We start from the raw sequence: 11,465 nt of genomic DNA, 5'->3' as shown, positions 1-11,465 counted from the left end.
TTTGGTGTTCTACCCGAAGAAAACTATCAGCTGTGATCTGTTTGAAGGAAGAGAAAGTGAAAAACAGAGGTAAAATTGATTCTTGGTGTCTATATTTCATGTTGGAAATTGGCTCGTAAATCCCCCACTATGATCTATGGGGGCCATCCTTGGAAAAAAAACAGTAAATGTGTAATTTCTCCCTTGACAGAACACAGCCGGAAGATGATCCTTCTTTTCCTCTCTCGCTATCTCATCCTCACTGTTTCTTTTCATGACTTTGTGATGGCTCCATCTCATTACACCAAATCCATTAATCAAGCACGTTCTTAAGCACATCTCATTCAAACAATTTGTGTTGGCATTTGTGTTGTTTTCAGGTTAGGATGAAGGTCATGGGTCTCCTTAGTGGTTCTTCTCTGCTTTCTTTTGCATTTCTTCTGAGGGGCTCTCTTTTTACAGTGTCTTGCTTTTACACGAGTCTTGGGCCAAATTTTAATTCGCTAGCCCCACAGTACCACTGCATTGCCACCCATGTGAAAATGATGTACGTGGTTGAACAAGGGGATGGAGAGGTAAAAGGCATCAGGCAGAACCCCGGCGAAGTGGTTTATTATCCCGACGAAGAAGTCATGGTGTGAAACGAGAGCTCTTTATCAGAGGCACTGGAGTGGGCAAGAGCTTTTTAATCATTGCCTAAGAGGGACGAAGGGTTTTTATCATAATTGAAGTCTTTCCAGGGCTAATTGTGGATATACGTCAGTGTCCACGACTCCACGCGCATGCCTATAGCAGCAGATGCGGCGGAGATGTGATGGAGAATAGTTAGTAGGGAAAAAGACGACTTCTGTTCTGTCGATGAAGGTGCGATTCTTCATATGGTTTTCATCACTCTATCAAATGTTTGGATCCCTCCATCAGTCAGATGGTCAGATAATGAGGTTTAAATTAACTCAAAAGCACATGTTCTGCGGGAGTAAAACTCATTTAAAAATGATCTTCTGATCTCTAAATGGCACGTCTTTTTCTTCCAGGCTAATTTTTTCTTCATTATTACCAAAGGTCATCTTCAGGAAAGATGAGAAAATGTTTTTGGTCTGGTTAGGGTGGACCTTGCTGTGTTCGACTGGTTTTGAGTGTCTTTGACTTACTGGATGTGCAATAGTGTTCAAGTATGAGGTAAGGACGGTGTAGCTCATTTCACTTTCTTTCACCTAACAGATGAGGTTACTGTCCCAGTCACCTGTTAGCAGACATGCTCACGGCCAGTTTTAACCACCCCAGTCTGCTTTAGAGAATGTTGCTATATCCATGCCCTTAAGACAGCCGTGCCATTAGAGAAAAGTGGTGATTAAATGGGAACGCTCTGTGTCTCACTAGGGAAAACTCATTGTGCACCTTTTAGGACACCTTGATGTGAGGTTGGAAAGTACTGGTGAAAGACTTAATGTACTCTACAGTATAGTATATATTGGAGAAAGGTCTATATATCGATCTGTCCGTCTGTCTGTACTGTATATAGTGTCAGAGGTAATTCATACCCTCTGGTAGGTGACATTGAAGGAAATTGAAATCGTATAAACAGAAATGCGTTTTAACTGACATTGACATGCTTTTGCTCACACTCTTAAGTAAAATGTTGTTTAGCTCATTGACAGAAAGCTGTTTCTGTCCCATCTAGCACCCGTTCCAATAAAGCAGATGGCTATGAGCTAGACGGAGGGTAGTTATTCTACTCCATTCCTTTGACCAGCACTGCCTCAATTATCAGACTGACGTTTCATTAGCTCCTGCAGCTGATGCCACCGTGGAGAAGCGCTGAAGTGTGGTGGAAAGAATTGAATGTAAAAACAACTGATGCTGGTTGCTAACTCTAGGCCTTCTCTAGCTGCTAGTGTTAGGAACCATTAGATCAAATCCCTTTGTTGATCCCGAGTCTTCTTTTAAAGTCAGTGGACATTTAGCTGCGGGAAGAAACGGGCTTTGAATGAATACTCTGGATGGTTATTGTAAGGCTAAGCCAAAGAAAAGTGGCAGATTTAAAGGATTCCCCTCCAAGATGCTGTTGAGCTATCACGGATGACAGGCTTGTTCCTCTGCTGTCAATTTTAGCAAGAGATTTAACCTAAGAATAAAGCTGGGGCCATAAAATATGCATGACTTTGGTACCTTTTGTCAAGACTGTCATATCTCTCCATGTTTGACATTTGAATTTTGCTTTTCAGCGAAGGAGAGAATGGACTAAGGTCCTCAGACGTAGGTATAGCTGCTTTATACGTACACTTGAAGCTGGATTGTCATCCACAAGGCCTCGGGTGAAGTGAGGCCAACTTCTCAATTCACTCAAGGCAACATCCAGTGTAATCCTCAGTCCTTTTCAATGTGAGAAAATCAATAATTTTAGCTGGAATCCTCAGCAGTGGGGTAAATTACAGCTCAGGGGAGAGCAGGGATGAATCGTGAAGCGTATCTGTGTTTTGAATAAGGTTTTTAAAGTGTTAATAACGGTGTATCCATGTTTCTTTCTGTCAAGCTTCGCCAACAAAGCTTTTGCATGCTTCTCACTCTACTTAAAAACCTCAGTGAAGTTCACAGTCCATTATTAAGCTATTACAGAATGATTAAAAAATAAGGTTGTAATTTGCAATTTTCATATTTTTGAATATTTGACTTTTATTGAATGAGGGCACAGTGGAGAATTGGAGCTTTAAGAAAGGCTCATAAAGTCCATATTAAGGCACATCTGAAATTGGTTTAATGATGTCTAATAGAGGGCGCAATCACACATTTAATGCAAGGATCCCTTTTGGCATAGTGCATAGAAATGAGTCAATTACGTATTCATTAGAGGCACATTGAGGCTCAAGATAGGGTGAATTGCATGAAATGTTTGTCTTTTTGCCACGGTTTAAAAAGCTACTATTAAAACGAGAGCAAAACTAGTTGGTTTATTGTAAATAAATAAGAAATAGTAATAAAGTACTGGATTTGATTTATGAGAGTAATGTTTCTAAGCAAACAGTAAGATTTGAGAAAAAAATGAAAATTGATATCATATCTTTAATTCTAACAGGTCACAGAGACTGAAAACAGACCCTCTTCTGTTTGGGGAAAAACATGATGATAGAAGGAAACCACATATTGATGGTGTGTTGCGTGCTTCCAAAAAAAGGTCAGAATCTTACTGGTCTTCCTGTCTCTGTTTTTTCAAAAAGGCTCGCCTTTTCTATTTATTTCTCTCTACCCCTCTCCTGCCTTCTTGCGCTGTCACCCTTTAACGTTGTCCATAGACGGCGCACACAATTACAGTCTCTGATTGCTATCAGCCAAGGTTGGGGGCCTTACAAATAAGGGGATAAATAGGATTTCCTACATGCTGGATGGCAAAGGCCAGGGAATGGTAATGAAAAACTATACATCACAATCAGCTCGACAATCCTATTCATACAGCCAGGCATTACACTCACTCTTCATAATAACAGCCAAATGACAGTCACGGATGTAAGGCACGAGCGAGACGCTCCCCACATACCCCGTAAGCATCTCCCAGCTGAACACCGTCTATGCCTGGCCTTTATTCGTATGCTGCAATATTTTGCAAGCTTTTTGAGAGAGCATTATTTCATTTTTTTCATTGTCACCTCGCAAGTTTAGGGAAGGGTTTCTGTGAGGTTTTATGGATGAGGATTGTGCTTTATTAAATATAGCAACAGATTCTGTGTTGGGACACATTCTGTGTTTAGGGTTTAAGGATTTTAATGTTAAGTGTTGATGTATAAATCTTTGGAGTACTTGTTTGTCACACAGTTTTTAAAGTGCATACTTGTAACAAAAATAGAAAAAAGTTAACTTTTTACACAGCACTGTTCATTTTTTACTGCTGCATTATTTTAAGCTTCAGCTTGCATTTTATAGCCCTATAATTTAACGGACAGAGAGAGAAAAGTTAACCACTCTTGTTTCTCTGTCACACTGGTTGAGGGACAGACATTCTCTAGTAAATGAAGACTCATTTACTTCCACAATCAGTTGCAGAATATCCAATCTGTCCCCCGAACACACACAGTGGTTGTCAGACTGCTGTAGGACTGAATCCACGGACCCACTCAGACCACAATTACTCACGCTATAATGAGAAACTCAAGTCTGCCGGCTTCAGTATCAGACTGCCACTAGGAGGAGATGGACTCAATTAGAATGCATTGCACTGACAATGCAAACTCATTCACTTAGCCTGCCTATTGACAACCTATCATGGCATCCCTCAGAAAAGATGTTGCAATAATTGGCTCTATTTTCATTTTTTGGTGGGGAGCGGTCTAAAAAGTTTTTCTTAACTTGATCTGGTGAGGTTTATTTAGTTTGTGTATGGCTGCTTTTGAAAGACATAAAACCATTATTACAGTAATGTATAGTTTGCAGTGTTGGTAGTTTTATGTATTTTATCATTTTTGGGATATATCCTATACATTCCTAATTATGGGTTTAACAATATACTGTGGCACAATATACTGCATCGTGAAACAAACTTGCGATATGTGTTGTTGAACTTTGGCCTGTTTTGCTACATGACGTCTGTTTGATTCAGTTTTTTAGCTGTCATCACTTGACTCAAATTAAATATCGTGTTAATGTTTAGTTTTTTTCCTGATTTTACTTGTTTCAGGAGTTCTCCTTCAAGGGTTCAGTTTTCTCACTTCTTAACTTAATTTTATGTAAAAATAACGTTCAAATAGCCTTGAAAGTTGTCAATTTTAGTAGAACAAGAATTCCATTTAAAATAGCATAAAGGTGGTTTTATCGGACACGCGCGCCTGAAGTTATCTGTTTGGTTATAATATTATTTTATTCATATGAATATACATTTATATGAATATTTCATTGTATATGAAAAGACAAATGAAAAAAAGTACATTAACCCTCTTTCTCTCAACAGGAAGTGGTCTAGTTTTTGTTGAAACTAGTAACTTTGTATTAGCACCTAATGTACTATTGCTCTTTGTATGACATATCGCTTATTGCTCCCTGAACTCTTTGTAAGTCGCTTTGCATAGAAGCGTCTGCTAAATGACTAAATGTATATGCATTGTATTAAATTGAATTAAAACTAGTTATAAGTTATTGATTCTTTGCGTAGGTCTACCGGAAGTTACGTTTGGGCCAAATTTATGATGTTGGTGCTTTACGATTTTTTTAAAGTCTTTTTGAAGTTTATTTCATTTTATAATTTACTTTAAAATGTCATAATATTACCATGTTCGAAACCAAGTGTTGTGTATGATATCGCTCCGTGAGCTGAATACACCTACTTTTAAGGCTTTTGTAGCCTATATTGTTTTTAAGTCTGGTTTGCCTCCCTGGTTCTCCCTGAATAATACCGTTTTCTCTCTTTCCTTTCCTAGGGTTAAAATATTCCCTGATTTCCTTTTCGGAAACATCTGATTATGAGATGATAAAACAATAGCACCCCAGGCCTCTTTAGCTTCTAGCAGCCTCACCAGAGATCAATCACATTTGATCAAATTCTGAGAGAGATAACGGCGACATACACACGTCAGATACACACACACACGCTTATAATTTATTACCAAGGTGACAGGCAAGTTGACAGCCTTTCGATCAATACCATGAAGAGTAATCAGTGATAGAACGACATGGTACAATGGCCCTCACTTCCCTCTGTGTGGCTGGAAGTGAGGCCGCGACAGATTGGCTCAGGAATCTGATGCCACCGAGATACTGAAGAATCTGATGGCATGAGACACTGTGAGGTGACTGAGATAAAGGTAAGATAACATGCACGTTCCCTACAAGGGTTTTAATCTAGGCCACCAGAGGGATTTCATAAAAAGCCATTATCAGCACTCCAGATAAAAGTGCTTATCTGAGGGCTTGCGTTGGAGGTGAGTGTTTGTGTTGGTGCAATTGTTGCAACTACAGGAATTTCTACAATGCCATAAAAACTCTTCATTTTAGAGCTAACTTTTAATAATAATTGGGTTATGCAAGGAGTCCAGTCCAGAGATCCTGTTATTTACCAGCTTGTACACTGAACATGTCAATAGATCTTAGTGAATCATTATTCCATCACCAGTGAGCAGAGAGAGTGCATGAGTGTGTCTAATGGACTGTGGGAAGGGGCATAGATGAGACTTCTTTCTTAGGGTATGTTGGCTCATAGTCTTCATCATATTGTCCCAACAGAGAACTGACTCATCCATCAGTTTTCCTCCTGCTCATCCATCACAAACAACAAACATACAGCCAAAAATGCACACACCTGGGTTGCTTCTTGGCCATAGGAGTCGGTAAGGAACATTGGAGATTGCTTAATGTCGTCGCTTTCACGCTCTCATTCACGTGTGGTAAGACAGATACAATTAATAAATCTCGTTCTCAAACTGTGACAGGATGTAAACATACTCCTCTTACTTGTAAGGTCATTGGATTGCTCGAGAAAGTTTTACGCTGCTGCTAGCCAGTGTCACCTCGGCTGCCCTACACAGCCAGAAATCGATCCCCCAAAACAGTCCAGCGTAAAGATGAGCGAACTGGCTAATTCACTATCGATCAGTACATGGAACGATAGTTCGCTCTCTTCTGATGTTATGGAGTATCAGTTAAGGTTCAGCTATCGAATCGGTACAGGAAAAAAGGAGTGTTCCATTCCACAAAGTAGCTCCTGATCTTAAAGTATCTTTTGGAATGAATGCGCTCACACCTGCAAGGTTAAGTTAAAGCATTACGATTGTAATGATGGGTTTAGTTTATGCAGCAGCTATGCAACCAATTTTCTGAAGAAAGAAGTAATTCATTGTAAAATGAAAATTTGCAATCAATGTTTCTTGATAAAAGTTGGATTATGAAACAAATAATGTGGTAATAAAAAAGGCAAAAGGATAAACACTGCTAGATTCCATTGAAAAATAATAGGGCTGTCACGATTCACTATCACGAATAATCGCATCCAGAATAAAAGTTTGTCTTAACATAATATATGTCTGTGTAATGTGCATATTCATTTTGTATTTATAAACACATACATGCATCTATTTAAGAAAATATTTTTTTAACATTTAAATATAATTTCAATTCTGTTTGTTAATGATAATATTTCCTAAATATGTATGGCCTAAATACTTGTTTGTGTATGTGTTTTTAAATTAAACATTTTAAGCACAGTACACAGACTTATGTAAACATAAAAGTTAAAATGGTCAGTTTGTCATTGTGTTTTACAGAACAGATTTTGAGAGCCTAACAGCTCTCTGATCTGTTTGAAGAAATAGTGTCCACAGAATGCAGACATGTAACAGTTTATGACCCACAATGACCCTATCTGTGTGAGGTGGTGATATCTTGTCTATTATATTTAGTACTGTGTCACCAAGCATAAGTGGAATCAGAAAAAATGCAGAGGCACGCTTACCTCTGACACCGGCTTAACATTCTGGAGATGCGGATCACATTCTTTAAGGGTTGTGTGCACCCTTTAATCCCTGGCTCCAAAAGACAGCAGGATCTCATTGAGCCTCATGTTAAAATGGGCAACTTTACAGGAGAAAAAACATGTTCACAGCCTGGTACAAAAATGTGCGAGGAGTGTGAAGATTTTTTTATAACTCACCCATTTAATTTATATTAAGCCTTAAAACACTGAAAATTAGCTGCGTGGCTACTTGAATGGGAAATAGTTTTAGCAACCAGGCGCCTCAGCTCCAACCACGTCCCACCTGTTTGCCGGGAGCGACGCTCTCCTAAAATAACGATGGCCGGCTCCGCCCACTTTAAGCTTCAAAACAGCTCCTCAGAAACTACACAGGTGACATCGCGGACACTATGTCCATATTTAAATGTATACAGTCTACGTTTAATCCCAAAGGATTGTGTAGTTGCTATTTAAACAAAATAAGAGACAGTGCTTAGTGCATTACAGCTCTTGGTATAATTCCATGAAAAGTTCAGTGATTTGTATCTATAAATTTGCATTCATTTTTAGTCTCTCGCCCTGTGTCTGTATTCGTCTTTGCATTTTACCTCCGCCCTCCTTTCTCCGGTGTCACCTCTATCACAGTCTAATTGGAATTCTGTCACTAGGTAAATGCTTTGTGACCAGTTAGTGACAGGTGAGTTGCCCCGCCGCGAGAATCCGGGAGACAATCACCGTCACCTGGACAGCAGAGAGCCGGGTCGAAGGCGTAAGAGTCAAGGGGGGCCATGCTCAGCACTGACCTGACACCTCCATCAGGACAGTAAGCGCCAGTTCGGAATGCCAGTGTGCCAGTAATAGAGTATGTGACTGACTGACTGGATTCATACTAACCGCATACCCACTCATTTCCCTTGCCAATTAAATGGAAGGGATGTGATGCCTCTCTAGCTTTCACAGCCCTCCCCCTCAACCGTTCCCTATTTTGGCCACAGGATAACATGAGACACGCTGGTCCTCTCTGTTCTGGAGAGGATTCATGACTGGCATTATGCCCTCAGGGCAGAAAGAGGAAGTTTTTATATATTCATATGGGGATTTTCTATAGAAAAACAGAGGCAGGAAATAAGGTGCATGAGGGTTTTATATAACAAGACAAGGTAACTGATTGAACTGAGAAAATTAGAACTCCGTAACACCTGTTACTCTTAGACAGCAATGAATCACAGACATCAACTGAGAACAAAGGCCTATAACTGTATTTCAATAAGTGTATTTTTATTTCTCCACAGACATTTTAAAGAAACATCCACTCTGCTTGTATTGGTTGCTTCCTCAAAGCTCATTTTTAGCAAGAACCGCAGTATAACAGGTCAGCGTTGGCATACACCGCAAGCTTGACCATTTTTGAATCCGTTAAAACTCAACCCCTTCTGTGACAGTGCCCTGGGGTCAGAATTGGCCTCCTCTAATTCATCATGACATGGCTTGAGATTGCCCTTGCCAGGCATTGGCAAAGACCACAGGCCTCATTAAAATGAAGTGATGTGCCGCAGCAGCTTGCATGTGCTAACATGCGGATGTCTTCAGGATTGAAGTAATTAGGCAGGAATAGCTTCCCCTGAGGTGTTGCGTGCTCCCACTTAACATTTAAACAAGACTGAAAAAGAGCAGCGGAGTAACGTTAAGACGCAGGTCCTCAGATAGTGTTATGCAGTATGTGTATCTTACCGAATCACAGATTGAGTGCGGCATTAATCACACATAAAGAGAGAAGAGAATTACATTCATGCATTTGGCAGATACTTTTATCCAAAGTGACTTACAGTGCATTCAGATTTTCAACATTTAATCGATATGTGTGTTCCCTGGGAATCGAACCCATGCTACTACAATGCTCTTCCAGTTGAGCTGCAGGAACACTGAATTAAAACTGACTTTGGTGCATTATTTCGTCAAGCTTTCTATGCATGAATTAAGTTAGGGATTAGACTGGACAAGTCACATAATACAAATGGCATTGTTTTGTGCATGATTGAATGAACCAGACAATTTGCCTTGTCTGTTTTCATACACATCAAATATTTTGTGTCTGTCCATTTCGCATGTTTGCGATCACCTCCTCCTCGCATGACCCTGATCTTCATGTCTCGTGTAATGCTGCTGGCCGCCGGCGGCTCTCCTCGCCCCGTTTCACAGATTACCTGCCACCTCCTGCCTGTAACGTTGTTGTCAGTAAAAACAGATGCGACACCAGGCAGGAAATCAGAGCTGAGATGTAGTACACAGCAGTTCAAAGGCCTTTTTCGCGTTGACCATTCAGAGCAGTGAGGATTTAGAGGCAGATGTATTAGGAAGGTGGCGGGCAGATGCAATTTAAAGCAATTGTTCACCTTCAAAATTAAAATTCTGTGATCCTTTACACACCGACTTGTCATTTCAAACCTGTATGACTTTCTTTCTTTCTTTCTTCTTTCTTTTGTTTCAGTGTGTGGATTACATCTGACCTTATACCTGGATACTCTCTATGAAGTGATGATCTCTTTACTGTATGCAGGCAAGAATGTCTCATATCATTGGTGCAAAACCAACTGTTATTTTAAGAAGTACATCTTGAAGATATCTAATAGCTTTTGTGTGTACATTTTGTATTTCACACTTTAAAGGTGGGTTAAGGAGACATGCATATTAATGAATGAGCATGATGGCACATGATCAATGGCTTTTAATAGGTTTTCCTGGCTTGCGGAACAAAGTGCCATTAACAATTGATCTGCTGAAGAAAGGCAACTTGCACGGCCAAGGCCGGGTGAAGCCAGACAAGATACTAGAGAGCGCTAGTGTTAACAAGCCATACATCAGTGTCAGTCTTGGAGGATGCTGTTGTCTGTTTATGCACACCTGTTTTGAATGTTTGACCGCACTCCCTCCCTCTGCCACAGCAGGTGTTGCTGGCTGACTGAGAGAAATCCAAAATGTTGTGTGTTGCAGCAATTTGTGTATAATGACACACAACACAACACCAGAGCATCACAATATTCAAATGAAGACTTCAGGATTAGAAAGGGTTCTAAATAGATCCAATAGTTTCCCTGTTGATATTTTTCACAAAATGTAAGAGCATTAGATTCAGTAAGAGAGTATAGCTTAATGTTTAATTAAGGGTCCTTAAGGACATTTTAATGGTGGGCATAACATGGTGTCTTACACAATGAGTCATAATTCGAAAGAAATGTTCAATTTAAGGCATTACAATGTATATTATTTATGAAGGTTTTTTCACACAATTCAGTAAAAAAATGTTTTGTATATTTGTAAGTATAAAATATTTGGATAAATAAATAATATAAAAAATGACACGTTGTGTTAACTGCAGAAAACAACACCTCTCCGGACATCAGAAACATCAGAAGATTAAAAGGTCAGTTATTTAATATAATATTATTTCAGATTCTTTCTGTATTTAATTTTCTATGCTATTTTAGTTTATTTGAAGAGTTTGGTTCCAAAATGAGATAACAAATTATCATGTTTTTATTGTGTGTCATAATTGTTTTTGTTATTATGGGTCAAATACGGAAGTTTGATTGATATTAATTGGAATGCACAATAAAAACAAAACCAAACTCTTCATTTGTTCTCCTACGTTTAAAAATATCAACAACCAGTTTTTTGATGGATTTATTATTATTTATATCCATTGAATAGAATGCGACACACACCAGTACACTTGCACACCAAAAATATAATATTGCTATAAATTTCTGTTCTTCTCTTAGATCAAATCAGTATAGAGATTCCCACAAGCCCTGGGTAAGCCACGCTGGATGCCTTGCTTTTCTCCATTTCTTCCCCCCTTCTCACACTCTTCCTTCCTTGAAAGAGGCTGTAATCAGAGGTAAGTCAAGCACGACATAGAAACATTTAAGAGGAGTAATGAAAGAAGATTGGGGAGCCATTGAAGAATAACACCCAAGCTGCTTTGCCACCGTCAAATTGCATCACACTCTTGGTAATAGATTCTCCGCCAGACACTCAATTTCATTCAAAGGGGAGC

The sequence above is a fragment of the Barbatula barbatula genome (genome assembly GCF_947034865.1).
Source record: "Barbatula barbatula genome assembly, chromosome: 11".
Classification (NCBI taxonomy): Eukaryota; Metazoa; Chordata; class Actinopteri; order Cypriniformes; family Nemacheilidae; genus Barbatula; species Barbatula barbatula.
The sequence above is the reverse complement of the archived record's forward strand: the minus strand, read 5'-3'. Positions refer to the sequence as shown.